This window comes from Taeniopygia guttata, chromosome 12 (assembly GCF_048771995.1).
Source record: "Taeniopygia guttata chromosome 12, bTaeGut7.mat, whole genome shotgun sequence".
NCBI lineage: Eukaryota > Metazoa > Chordata > Aves > Passeriformes > Estrildidae > Taeniopygia > Taeniopygia guttata.
This window is the reverse complement of record NC_133037.1, coordinates 3,653,388-3,664,728: the sequence shown is the minus strand read 5'-3', so window position 1 is coordinate 3,664,728 and position 11,341 is coordinate 3,653,388.

The window sequence follows — 11,341 nt, the reverse complement described above, 5'->3', positions numbered from 1 at the left end:
ATAACCTTCGTACTCACTGTGGCTCGGCAAAACACTAAATCTCTCTAAAGCTCCCACTTTTAGGACACAAAACCCTTGCACGTTCACACAGGCTGCTGGCAGCTGCTTCTCTGCAATCCACAGGTCACAGCACAGACCCGGCGCGTCTCTGGGGCTGCCTTACTGCACAAAATAACCCTTGTGCTCAGTTTGGCTTGGCAATGCTGGCCAAAACACTAAATCTTTCTAAAAACCCAAGTTTTAAGACAAAACATTTTCTACATTCGCACAGTGAAGGGATGGCTGCTGTGCAGACTGACCAGGGATGGAGACAGTGGAACAATGAACCTTTCCAGACTCAGGGGATAATAATTTCTCTGCTTTCCCATCTTCTCTACAGCCCATTGGTTTTACAGGGGGATGTTCCTCACAATCGAACATGGACATGTGCAAAACCCCTCACATTATTTTTAGAATAGTACTTTTAAAATTAAGATTCTCCCCATTGGGACTGTGCACAGTAGTAAAGTTAAACACCCACATAAATGATAACAGGATCAAAGACCATGAATCACATAGATTTTTTTTGCAAGCACATTTAGTAGGATGAATAATTTTATATATACTTCGTCTTAAAAGAAAAATCAATAAAGACACAATCCTTTAAAGAAATAAAAATCTAACAGTAAGAAAGGGCAGAGTTTACCCATAAAAAGCAGTCTGCACAGTGACAATGAAGAAACAAAAAAAGTTAATGACTATGCTGTACAGATGGAAAATACAAACTGCCAGTCCAAATTAAATAAAATCTGCAAAACCAGTTGCACCATCTCTTGCATTTTAATTTATTCCTCTTTAAATAGAAGGCAAGCTAATGACCATTTGGGAGAGCTTGGAATCTAAAAATTCATTGGTATGCCCACTCTGAGTGTTTTTTCTCTATTTTAATGATGAGCCCACCAAAAATGTTAATCCTGAAAAAAGCCCTACAATAAATGGCTGTATCTAGACACAGATTTTCTTAGAAGAGCTGGAGAAGATGGGAGGAGAGGAGGAGAATGCTAATTTCTTATGACCCAAAAGGGCCACATCTTGCCTCTGTGACTGCCAGTGTCACTCTCCACCCCTAACACATTTTTGGTGTCCTCTGCTGAGGCTGCCAACACAATATAAATTTTAGATATCCAGCAGCATCACTCTGGAAATAAGTCCAACCCCACCAGACTGTATTGCAAAAACTAACTTTGAATCCAGCACCCGCCTCTGATGGAACCCCACACTTCAGTGAAAACCTCCAGATTCCACTAAGAGGGAGCTTCTCATCAATTAAAACATTACAGCTGATGCTGAAAACAAGTAATTCTGTTATAAAAAACCTGGGATGCAAGGAACACTATAGAAATAAACCCCCCACACCTCTGAGACACAGAGTGAGAGCCAGGAGGCACAGCCTGTATCATTATTCCAAATATGTAAAGCCTCCATTTATTCCTTATTTACATCGGTAAATACCAGGTTTCACAGTGGCACAAGGAACATTGTGGGAATCTCAACTAACAGCAAATTAATTTGGTTGTGGAGGAAGGGCAATCACAGGATGCATCAAATTAATGCATCCTTTGCCTACAGAGACTTCTAAGAAGTCGTGACATAGAGGAAAAAAAGAGTCTCCTGAGATGAATCTCAGAAGGAAAAATGATCACGAGCACAGCATCCTGATTCTGCTCAGCTACCTCATGCTGCCAGCACACCTTGAGTGAAATCATTTCAGAGATTAAAAAATCCCAGGAAGTTATTACTGCTTTCAGAGAGGTATTTATAGGACTTGAATTAAAAATGTATTTTATTAGTGTTTGCTACACATTTGGAAGGTTTCTTTTTAAGGAAACCCTGGTGATGCCTCCTGTGCTCTTGTACCTTCTCAAGCAGCTTTACCAGAAGCAAACTGTGTTATGGTGCAGAGATGAGTTGCTTAAAGCTCACCATCACAGAAGAGGCTAACAGCTGAAATTTTCCCAGGTAATAACTGGGGAGAAAAACATCCCCGAAAAATGGAGTGGGGAATACTGCCCTGCCACCTATTATGTGCTCCTAGCCCTGCTTGTCTGCACCCAGTTTCAGCTACCTGAACCTTTTTGCCACACAAAGGCCCAAGCTGTCCCATGGGGGCAAATTAGAGCTGAAGAAGGCACATTATAGCCAGGAGAAACAATGAATACTTCATACCTCTTTCCATGGTTTTATTTAAGATTTAAATCCCTACCCTTATAATCCTTGCTGATCCCAAAATCTTGACAGCAATGGTTACATTACATGTGCTTGAAACATTATTTGCCTGTCCCAGAAGGTTTTGCTGTAGTCCCTGCTCCCAGCTGGGGCAGGAAATCCCTGTGCTACAACTCAATGATGTTTTGAGGAGGCAGAATGCCTCTTAAAACCATCAGGACCTTCCTTTCCCCTGCTGACAGTTGTGCACCATCACTGTGGCAACTGCAATGCCTGCATACATAAGAAATATTAGGCAAGCATTAGGCTTATTTTAGCTATATTCTAATAGTGTAGCACCTGGAAGGAAGGAAGGGAACAAGCACCATATGAGCAGTCACAGAGCATTTCCACCCTGGAAATGTTCCACAGCTGTCTGAGGCGACAGGTACCGCACCTCAAAAAACATCTAAGAGATCACCTGGGTCTGTTCAGTGCTGCTGACTAAAAAATGGATGGTGTGCAAGCTTAGTTAGACATCTCTCCAGCTGAAGATCCTCTTTTTCATGCTGGGGCAGAGCTGGCTGAAGCACAAACCTTCCTGGACTTGAAGGATGGCTGGAGCACCAGCCTTGGCTGCTGTGCCCAGCTGCTGCTGCTGCTGCCTCACAGCCTGAGCCAACAGCCATGAAATGTAATTTCTCTACCAAATGCTGGTGTCACGATCACTTGCTCTTGAAACACTGCCTGGGACTTCAGAAGCATATTAAGTAACACAGGATCTGCTCCTGAGAGGTTCCCAGGAAGATAAACTGATCATCTGAAAGCCGAAGCAGAGGTGAGGATGAAGGGATTTTAGTTGATATTTGCTGCCAGAGGCTTAAATAAATGTTTTTAAAACCCTAAAACACAATATTAAAGTGTTGAATCCCAATGCTTTTGGCAAAAGCTCCCTCATCTAGGAATGATTTCATATCAGCCAAGCTGTTAAGCAGAGGTTGTCATGGAAACAAGTTTTAGTCAAATGATATGGCCAGAGATATACTGTATTTAGTGAGTTCTTCATTTGCTGCATATTGGGAACATGTCAGAACTAAATGATATTGCATAACTTTGTTTTCTTAAAAACAACCTGGCTCACTGCCCCTGGTTTTCTGGCAGGCTTGTGTCCAGTCCTGCCTGGGACAGAAGGTTTTCCACACAGTACCTGCTCCACAGAGGAGGCTCCTCAAGCAGCTGGTCCCTGCAAGCTCCCAGAGAAGTCTTCCTTCAAATACATGAACCTTCCCAAGTCAAAAAAGCAGAGCAACCTTTCCTCAGCTTCTAAAAAGTCCACTAGTAAATGGACTAGACCATTTACTAGTCCAAAAAGAAGTGCAGTTCAACCAGATCCTTTCCTCCCTTACTGAAAAAGTTCCTACAGATGCATTGTGAAAATCTAAAAATCTATAAAATTTTATAAAAGTAAAGCTAGTTCATGTGGTGGTGGGCATCTCATAAGTGTCCTTGTAAACACAGGAATCCTATTAACTTACTCTTGGTGACTGATGGCAGAGCAAATCTCAGAAAGGACATGTGCATATTAAATTTGTCCCTCTGCTTTTTTAGCTGTGAAGCTGTTAAAAAGTATAGGAACTTTGTCCACATCCTAGGAGTAAATGCATTTTTTAAAATATATTCAAAAATAAATGGAATAGCTCTTCCTCAAGTTATGAACTAAAATAAAGTCAGCTTTGGCCAGGACACTGGGTAGAAACTTTATCCTGAGGAGTGAAAACAAAAATGAAATACAGAATTGGATCCAAAATCACTCTCCTGGAAACCACCGTGCAGATTTATGGAGTAGCATCCAAAGGAAGGTGGTTTAACATCTCCCCAGGGACCAAGATTCCTGATTGCCCAACAGAAGCTCAGCATTAACAAAAAGGTAAACAAAAGTAAAGCCTTACCCTAAAGTTGTTACATAACTGAACATTCTGTAAAATGCTTCATGGGAAGGAGATGGCATCTCATGACCTGCTGTGAATATGGAACAGGAGCTTCCTAACTTCTGGGGCAGGTGAGCCTAGATTTCTCCAGGCTTTCTAATTACAGTTAATAAAGGAAAAAATGGGTCCAGTTGCTCTATTGGTATATTAAAAGCAAATCACAGGACGGAATTCTGCCAGACATAAGCATGAAGAAGGCAGTACCTACCTCAAGGTAGTGTACAAGTTGGAAAGACACCAGTCTTTTCAGGATCCTTGATGCATTCCAGAATCACAGCTCTCTCTGGTTACCACCACTTGTGAAGGAAGGCTGAGCCTCATCCAAAACCCTTTACAGTTAAATAAGGGCATAGATTGACTTCACCATGCTTTAGATTAGATCTTTATTTCTTTACCTAGCCATCTTTGGGGAGCTGAACTGGCTTAACCCAGCATCCAATCCATGCAACAGGTATTCAGAGACTGGAATTTCTTACTTAACTTTGGATACTGGGCTTCTGCTTTCGTCCTTCCCTGTTCCCCACACTTGGAAAGCACTGGGGCTCTCTGAGGGGCTAAAGAGATGCCCATCAAAGGTGAGGTCAGGAGCATAAATGCAAGAAACCTGACAGGTCTCAAAGTTATATGTTGGAAACAAACTCCAAACATCTGTCTTTTCCCGATTTTCCAGTAAAATAGCTGTAGTGTTTCACTTAGATAGTTCTTCCCCAAACATGAGGATCCCAAAATAGCACTATCTTCAATGCTATTCTGTGTCATAATGTTATTGACACCACATCTGCCACTGGCTTTGATGTGGAACATCAGCTTAAATACTGATCTTTTTTTTTTTTACAGTCTCCCCAGTGTACAGCTGAAGGAAACAATGTGCAAGAGTCACATCCTACACACTGCACAAACCAGGTTAGCCTGGACTGCAGAGTGAGGCTGGGATGGAAACCCTCCACTACTATGGATATTGTAAAAAAATAAGTACATTCTGACAGATGAAAATTACAAGGCATAGTATTTTTATACGAGCCCGCTGACCTTTGCAGGGTCATTCCACTTTCTGCATCACGCCAGAGCATTTGGTACCTGTCCAAGCCAGCAGAGCAGAGTGGTTTCTTTTCCCCTCTGGAAAGAAACCACTAGAGGGAGACTGACTTCAGCAATGGAACACCCACAGGGAGAAAAGCCTGCACATCCGTTTAAAAAACCAACAAGATTTGGGTCAAAACTGCTCTTTGTATTTCTTCTTCACAAGTAAAAGTGGCTGAAATTAAAGGGTCAAGTTTGGCTTCATCAAGGTACATTGAAGGAGCATCATGTAAATGGGATCAGCCCGTCACGTGTTCTTCTACTGTTTGTAAGAGAGGTTAGGCCAACTCTATTAAAAATAAAAAAAAGAAAAACCACACCAAAAAATAACCCAGCCACTGAAAATACTAATAGCTGTATCCTAGCAACATCACGGATTCCATGTGGACTTTGTTCTGGAGTCTACAGTCCTATTTCATCAAAATTATTGACTTTCTCAAAGTCTCTAAACGACCATCAAAAAAACTGTTAGTGCTTAAAAAATACAAACATTTAATTAGTCACATTAATAAGAAAAAACTAAGAGCAGCATTGCGTGCTAGCGCTCCCTTTTCATGGAGCTCAATTTAGCTTCCTTTGAAATCAGTGTCAACATTCCCACTTTCTTCATTGGTAGCAGAGCCTCTCCTTCGAGGAGAAAAGCTGGAAATGGCCCTACAGAACTTGGCAGAGGAGGTTTGTTTCCAGGCTGAGCTCACACATTGCACAGAGAGAATTCATACAGCTCTCCGTGATCCTCCCAGCCATCATGCCCTTATTGCAAAGGTAAATCAATTGGCATGCCAGTGGCACCCAGAGGCTTTCTACAAGGCTTCTGCATATTACCAGTGTCCTTTCTTCCCCCCTAAGCTTTGTTTTTGTTTAACCCCAAAAAATTTCTTCAAGATCTCAAAAAATGTAGAATCCTGCTGGATCTTCCCAAAAGCCCAGGCCCTGCTTCTCTCAGGTATGAAGATTTCAGGTTTAACACAGCTCTGGAAGATTTCTTCTCATCAATCCTGCATCACTGAAGTAAACTTTGTTAGATAAAATGCAAAGGCAAAAAGCCAAATAAATAAAAAATTAAAGGAACCAGCCCTTCCAAAGAAGAGCCCTTTGCACAAAAGGAATGCCTAAGAATTAACCCAATCCCAAAGAAATAAGCTCTTACCCCCATCAACTTGCGTGATGAGCCAAGGAATCCTGGGCATTTTGGCATATAACTCAGGGTTTAGGCAGACTCAGATTTTGGTCACAATTTTCACTCAGATCCAAAGTACATCACAGCTTTTTTGACAGTTTTCATCTGTTATTCCAAGCTCTGCTTCAACAAGTTAGCAACACCTTTTACCAGAGAGAAAGCACTATTAAAAGAATATTTTTCTTTTCATCATTCTGCCTTAAAAGTTCAGTTGATAGGATAGTCTGGTGAAAAAATATTTTTCATGCTTTATTGAGCCGAAAAAGTTGGTTGAGACCCACCGACACTTTAAAACTGCAAAACCTTTTAATGTGCTATTCCTCCAGTTCAAAGCAAAATGACAAGAGAGCGCCTTTGTTGAAGAAGTGATTTAAACACAGAAGGGTCAGTTAAGTGACTTTCAGCCTGTGAGCATGAATCTGGTGATGGCTGGATTTGAATTCCAGGCATGGCACTGAAGTGTCTGTGCTGCTCCAGCAGCGGTGGGAGAGCTTTGAGCTGACCTCGCGGTGCCACGGGAACGCTGCCGGATCATCGTGCACTCCAACACCCCAGCAAGGGTGTTATCTCAGCAGACAACACCCATTGAACTCTGAATTTAGCATTCAAGCAGTGTTCATGGACTCTCTGGTACAGTTGAATCTCACAGTTTTAGTCACACCAAAGGTTTTACTTTGCTCATCCTTTCATTTCCAGCAGCTGTGGGGGCAAGGGGCCATAGGCGAGGAGAGGATATCCATTTGCACAGAGAGCCAAAATAAGGGAGCAGTTCTGGCTCCATCTAAACTGTGCTCAGTGTAAACCAACAGGAAAGGTAACAAATAAGGACAGTGGAGCAGCAAAGAAATCAGATTCCAGATTTTATCTACTCAAATTAAAAGATAGTATCAGAAGGTACTTCCAACACCTGAAATAACTCTGCCTGATGACTAGATTAATTCCAAAACTGCTCCAATGAGAGAAACTGAATAAAAATTTGAGAGTTGCATACCAAATTCTGCTCCTAGTTATGCCTTGAAAGAGAGCTGTTTGGCTACTTCATACCTGGGTAAAAGGGGAGGAAAAAAGTAAAATACACAATAAGGATGGAGACACTTTGGCAAGTCAAGCAGATTTGAAGGCTCTCTCTAGCATTTTGTAGGAGTAGCAACTATTGGCCAGTTGCAATGGGATTGCTTTTGATGGTAGACACTGCACACAATGAGTGGAGAACAGCAAGGGCTGAATTCATATGAAGAAAATAAAAATTTGCCTTCATAGTGGTTTTGCAAGTGAACTTTCAGTTGTGTATTACCTCAATTATTTTTTTTACCCAGTGAATTTTCTAGACAGACATTCACAGCAGGTCTATTCAAAAGCAAAGAGAGGATAGCAATGGAAATAATTTGGCTCATGACCAACATAGCCACCTTTTGTTCTGAAGCTGCCCACACTGCCCATGGTGAATTTCACTGTGATGAGGGTGGTGGATTCATCCTGTACAGATGAGCCAGCACAGCCTCAGTGCAGGGAATGTGCTTTGTGAGGGTTGATGGCACACACAGGGAGATGTGACAACAGCATGTAAAGCCTGGTGTTGCCTGCTTGTCCCACTGCCTGGTTTTACCTCACCCTGTGCAGATGGCTGCACATGTACACATGGAAGCAGGAACACATTTATTTCAGGACTTCACAGCCCTTGCTGCTAATGAAGAACTTGGGCCTGAGAAGCACTTCAGCAGCAGAGCCAAGGGCTGGCAGTGCTCCTAAAGGCAATAAGCTGCTTATGTCTGGCCTAAGGAGTTTATAGCACCCATGTATCCCCAAAAGCTCATTAGCTCTTAAGCAAGCAGCTGAGACATTGGATGCACAAGCAGAACAGCAGTGGCTTGAGTTTGCTACAGCAGAGATAAAACTTCTGGGCTTGGCTAGTCTGCAGCAGGCTGGTTCAACAGCCTGGAGCAATCCCACTTATGTATAAACTGGAGAAAGCCTGATCTCGTGAAATGCTCCTTAGTGTCTGGCTTTGCTGGTAGGAGTGTGTGTAGCTAAAACTCAGCCCTGCCACGAGGCTGCATCTGCCTCCCTGGTACCCACCAAGAGCCAGAACTGGCATCTGGCAGCATCCTGTGCCACGTGCCCTGCCACAGCCTCATATTGCATCTGCTTCTCGCTCACCCTGCACTCCTCCATCACTCACTGCCTCTGGGACAGAGGGCTGGGAATGCAACCCAAGCAGCTGGCCTGCATTTCATGGAAGACAATTATGGATACAGGCAGAGGACAGGAAAATCTGTGCCTGGGGAGATTTTAAAGGAATGGCTTTTCATAACTATCTCGGCATGTCCATGGGACTGGATAGCAGCTATGAGCTCCTGTAGAAAGCCATCGTGTCAGGGCTATTTCCTGTCTCACAGCAGATATTCCCCGTGTCACAGAGGAGGTCTTCCACAAAGGAGCTGCTTCTGAAGAACAGTGTGTCACCAACAATTCAGCAGGTTCAGTTTAGCAGAGACAGTGATAGAAGTGAGCAGGAAGGAGCTATTCTTCCCCTCTGCTTTTCTTCCCTCTCCATTGAGCAAAGCCTTTAAAGACCAGGTCACTTCGCAGAAGGCTACAGAACTTTTAGTAAGTGGCATGCATGGAGGCTTTCACAGCCATGATACCTGTGTCTGGTTATTTCCAGTCAAAATAATCTCCTACTCAATTATGGAGAAGAATAGAGAAGCTCAGCCTGACTCACAATCACATGGGGGAAAAATGAGAGGAGTTGTTCAAGTTCAAAACGTTCATCTTGCTGTGGAGGAGGATTAGTACTGCTGTGGAAGGAGGCTTTCTCTCCCCCTGCAACAGCACAGCACTAAGGGATGGAAAAGACCCGAGTCCACTTCCCTGCTGTGCCAAATATACTCCTCCGTTCTTCCCTCCTCCCTTCCCAAGAGAGCAGATGAAGTATTAAACAGCCAGGAATAAGCCCTTGAAAAATGTGATCACTAGCTGTCAGATACCCCTCTGTCACAGATGCAGCTCTGTGACTGCTCACTGCACATCCTCCACTGCCATCCAGGAAATCAGGATTCAACAGTGACATTAATAGTCCCATCCACTCTGGTGTCATCTGTACATTTTGCACGACTGTGCTAATAATTACAAAACCACATCCAAAATCCTTCATGAGTGTTTTGCTGAGCACAGATCTGGGCTCTGCTGGCCCATGCCCTTCCCAGCCTGATGGCAGTACCCCATCCCCAAGCTGACATCTGGATCCTCTGTAAGCAAGAGGCAGGGGGGAAGTTTTCCAGCATTAAATATCCTAATTTCACTGGCAAGTACCATTCCTGTGCCCTGGTTACAGAGGGCAAGCATGGCTCCTGTGCAGAGCAGTTATTTTGGGTAGTACTGTAAATGTTGCAGATTTTAATCTTCTCACGCTGTTTTCACATTACCCAGTGCCCAAACATTACCTTAATGTGTCATCTTCTGTTCTGTCATTGCCACAAAGTATTATCATGAGCCTTGTAAACACCCACAAACCAGCCTCATTAGCTCCTGACACTCCCTCCTCCCCTTCCAGGGATGACTGATAGCCACCCTTATGCCAGTGCCATTCCCTAGGCTGCTACCTCGTGGTTTGTTCATTCTCCCCCTTCTCTAGGGCTTGTATCAGCCCTCTCTCTCATTGCACTGTTGGATTTTAAATTTCCTTGACAAAAGAACAGCTTTTTGTTTTGCTTGTGTAGCACCCCGGTCCCTGACTCACTCCACTAAGTGCAAAGATAACACAAATAATGAGTGTCATCCAGAGAACTTTCTGGGAATTACAGGAAGCTGGGAAGGAGGAACTTTAATCTTTTTCTGCCAGATCCAACTCAAACCTGTGTTATCCCTTTTTGCTCCAGACTGACCTTTCCATCTCCTTGATTGCAAAGCCTGAAAACTTTTCCTTGCCTGAATTATCTGTGACAGCAAAATTACTTTGGCTGGCTGCTCTCACTGGTCCTGCTCCCCTGTGGTGTGTCAGCCATGGTGGAGCTCAGGGATTGTCCTTCAGGCATGTCCAGACATTTCCCACTTCTTCCTTTACATCACACCAGGGACAACACTGATTTCTACTACACTGTTACAGGGGTACAGGACACTTCTCTTTCCAGATATGTTATGCAGAGCTCCCAGCCACAGGAACACAAATAAAACCACTAATAATAAATAGACAAGGCTTCAGGAAGCACACCAGTGACTGATAGAAAGAAGGCAATATGCCACAGTGTTTGCTGTAAGAGTCCCTATTTCAGCTGTCTTTCCCATTCAAGGCAGTGAGAGGAGAACATGAAGAGGCAGCCAATTCAAGTAAAGCACACTGAAAGGTCAGAGGAATCCATCTAGTTTGTGCAGCACCATCTTGTAAGCAGAGAATAGCTCTTCATTAAACTCGTTTTGTGAAAGTGATTGAAGGGAGAAAGGAAAATAGCTTAACACTCTCATTACAATCTCTGGGAATTACCTGCTCCCCAGGACTGCTGAGATGGGTCTGGCTTTTGTCTGGCTATGCCCGAATCAATAGACAGTGTTTCCAGCCCCCACCAAGGCACTGGAGGAAGGAGCTCTGTGTTTCAGTGTCCAGGGGTACACCCATGCACAGAGGTGTCCCTGCTTGGCTGGGGGCTGGACACCTGGCAGGGCCAAGCAGCACTGAAGGTGAAGGCTTTGCCATGTGGATACAGGGGCAGTCCCTGCTGCTCCTTTTGACTCTCAGTGGCTGACACTTCCACAGGCACTGCAGTCCCTGCAGCCGGGAAGAGCTCCTTGAGCACCTCTGCAACAGCAAAGAGGTTACAAAATGCCCTATTTCTATTTTTTTAGTCAAATACTGTTAAGTCTGGCAATAATGTCCAAGCTGAGACCGAGTCTGGACGAGGAACTTGTTTGAAGT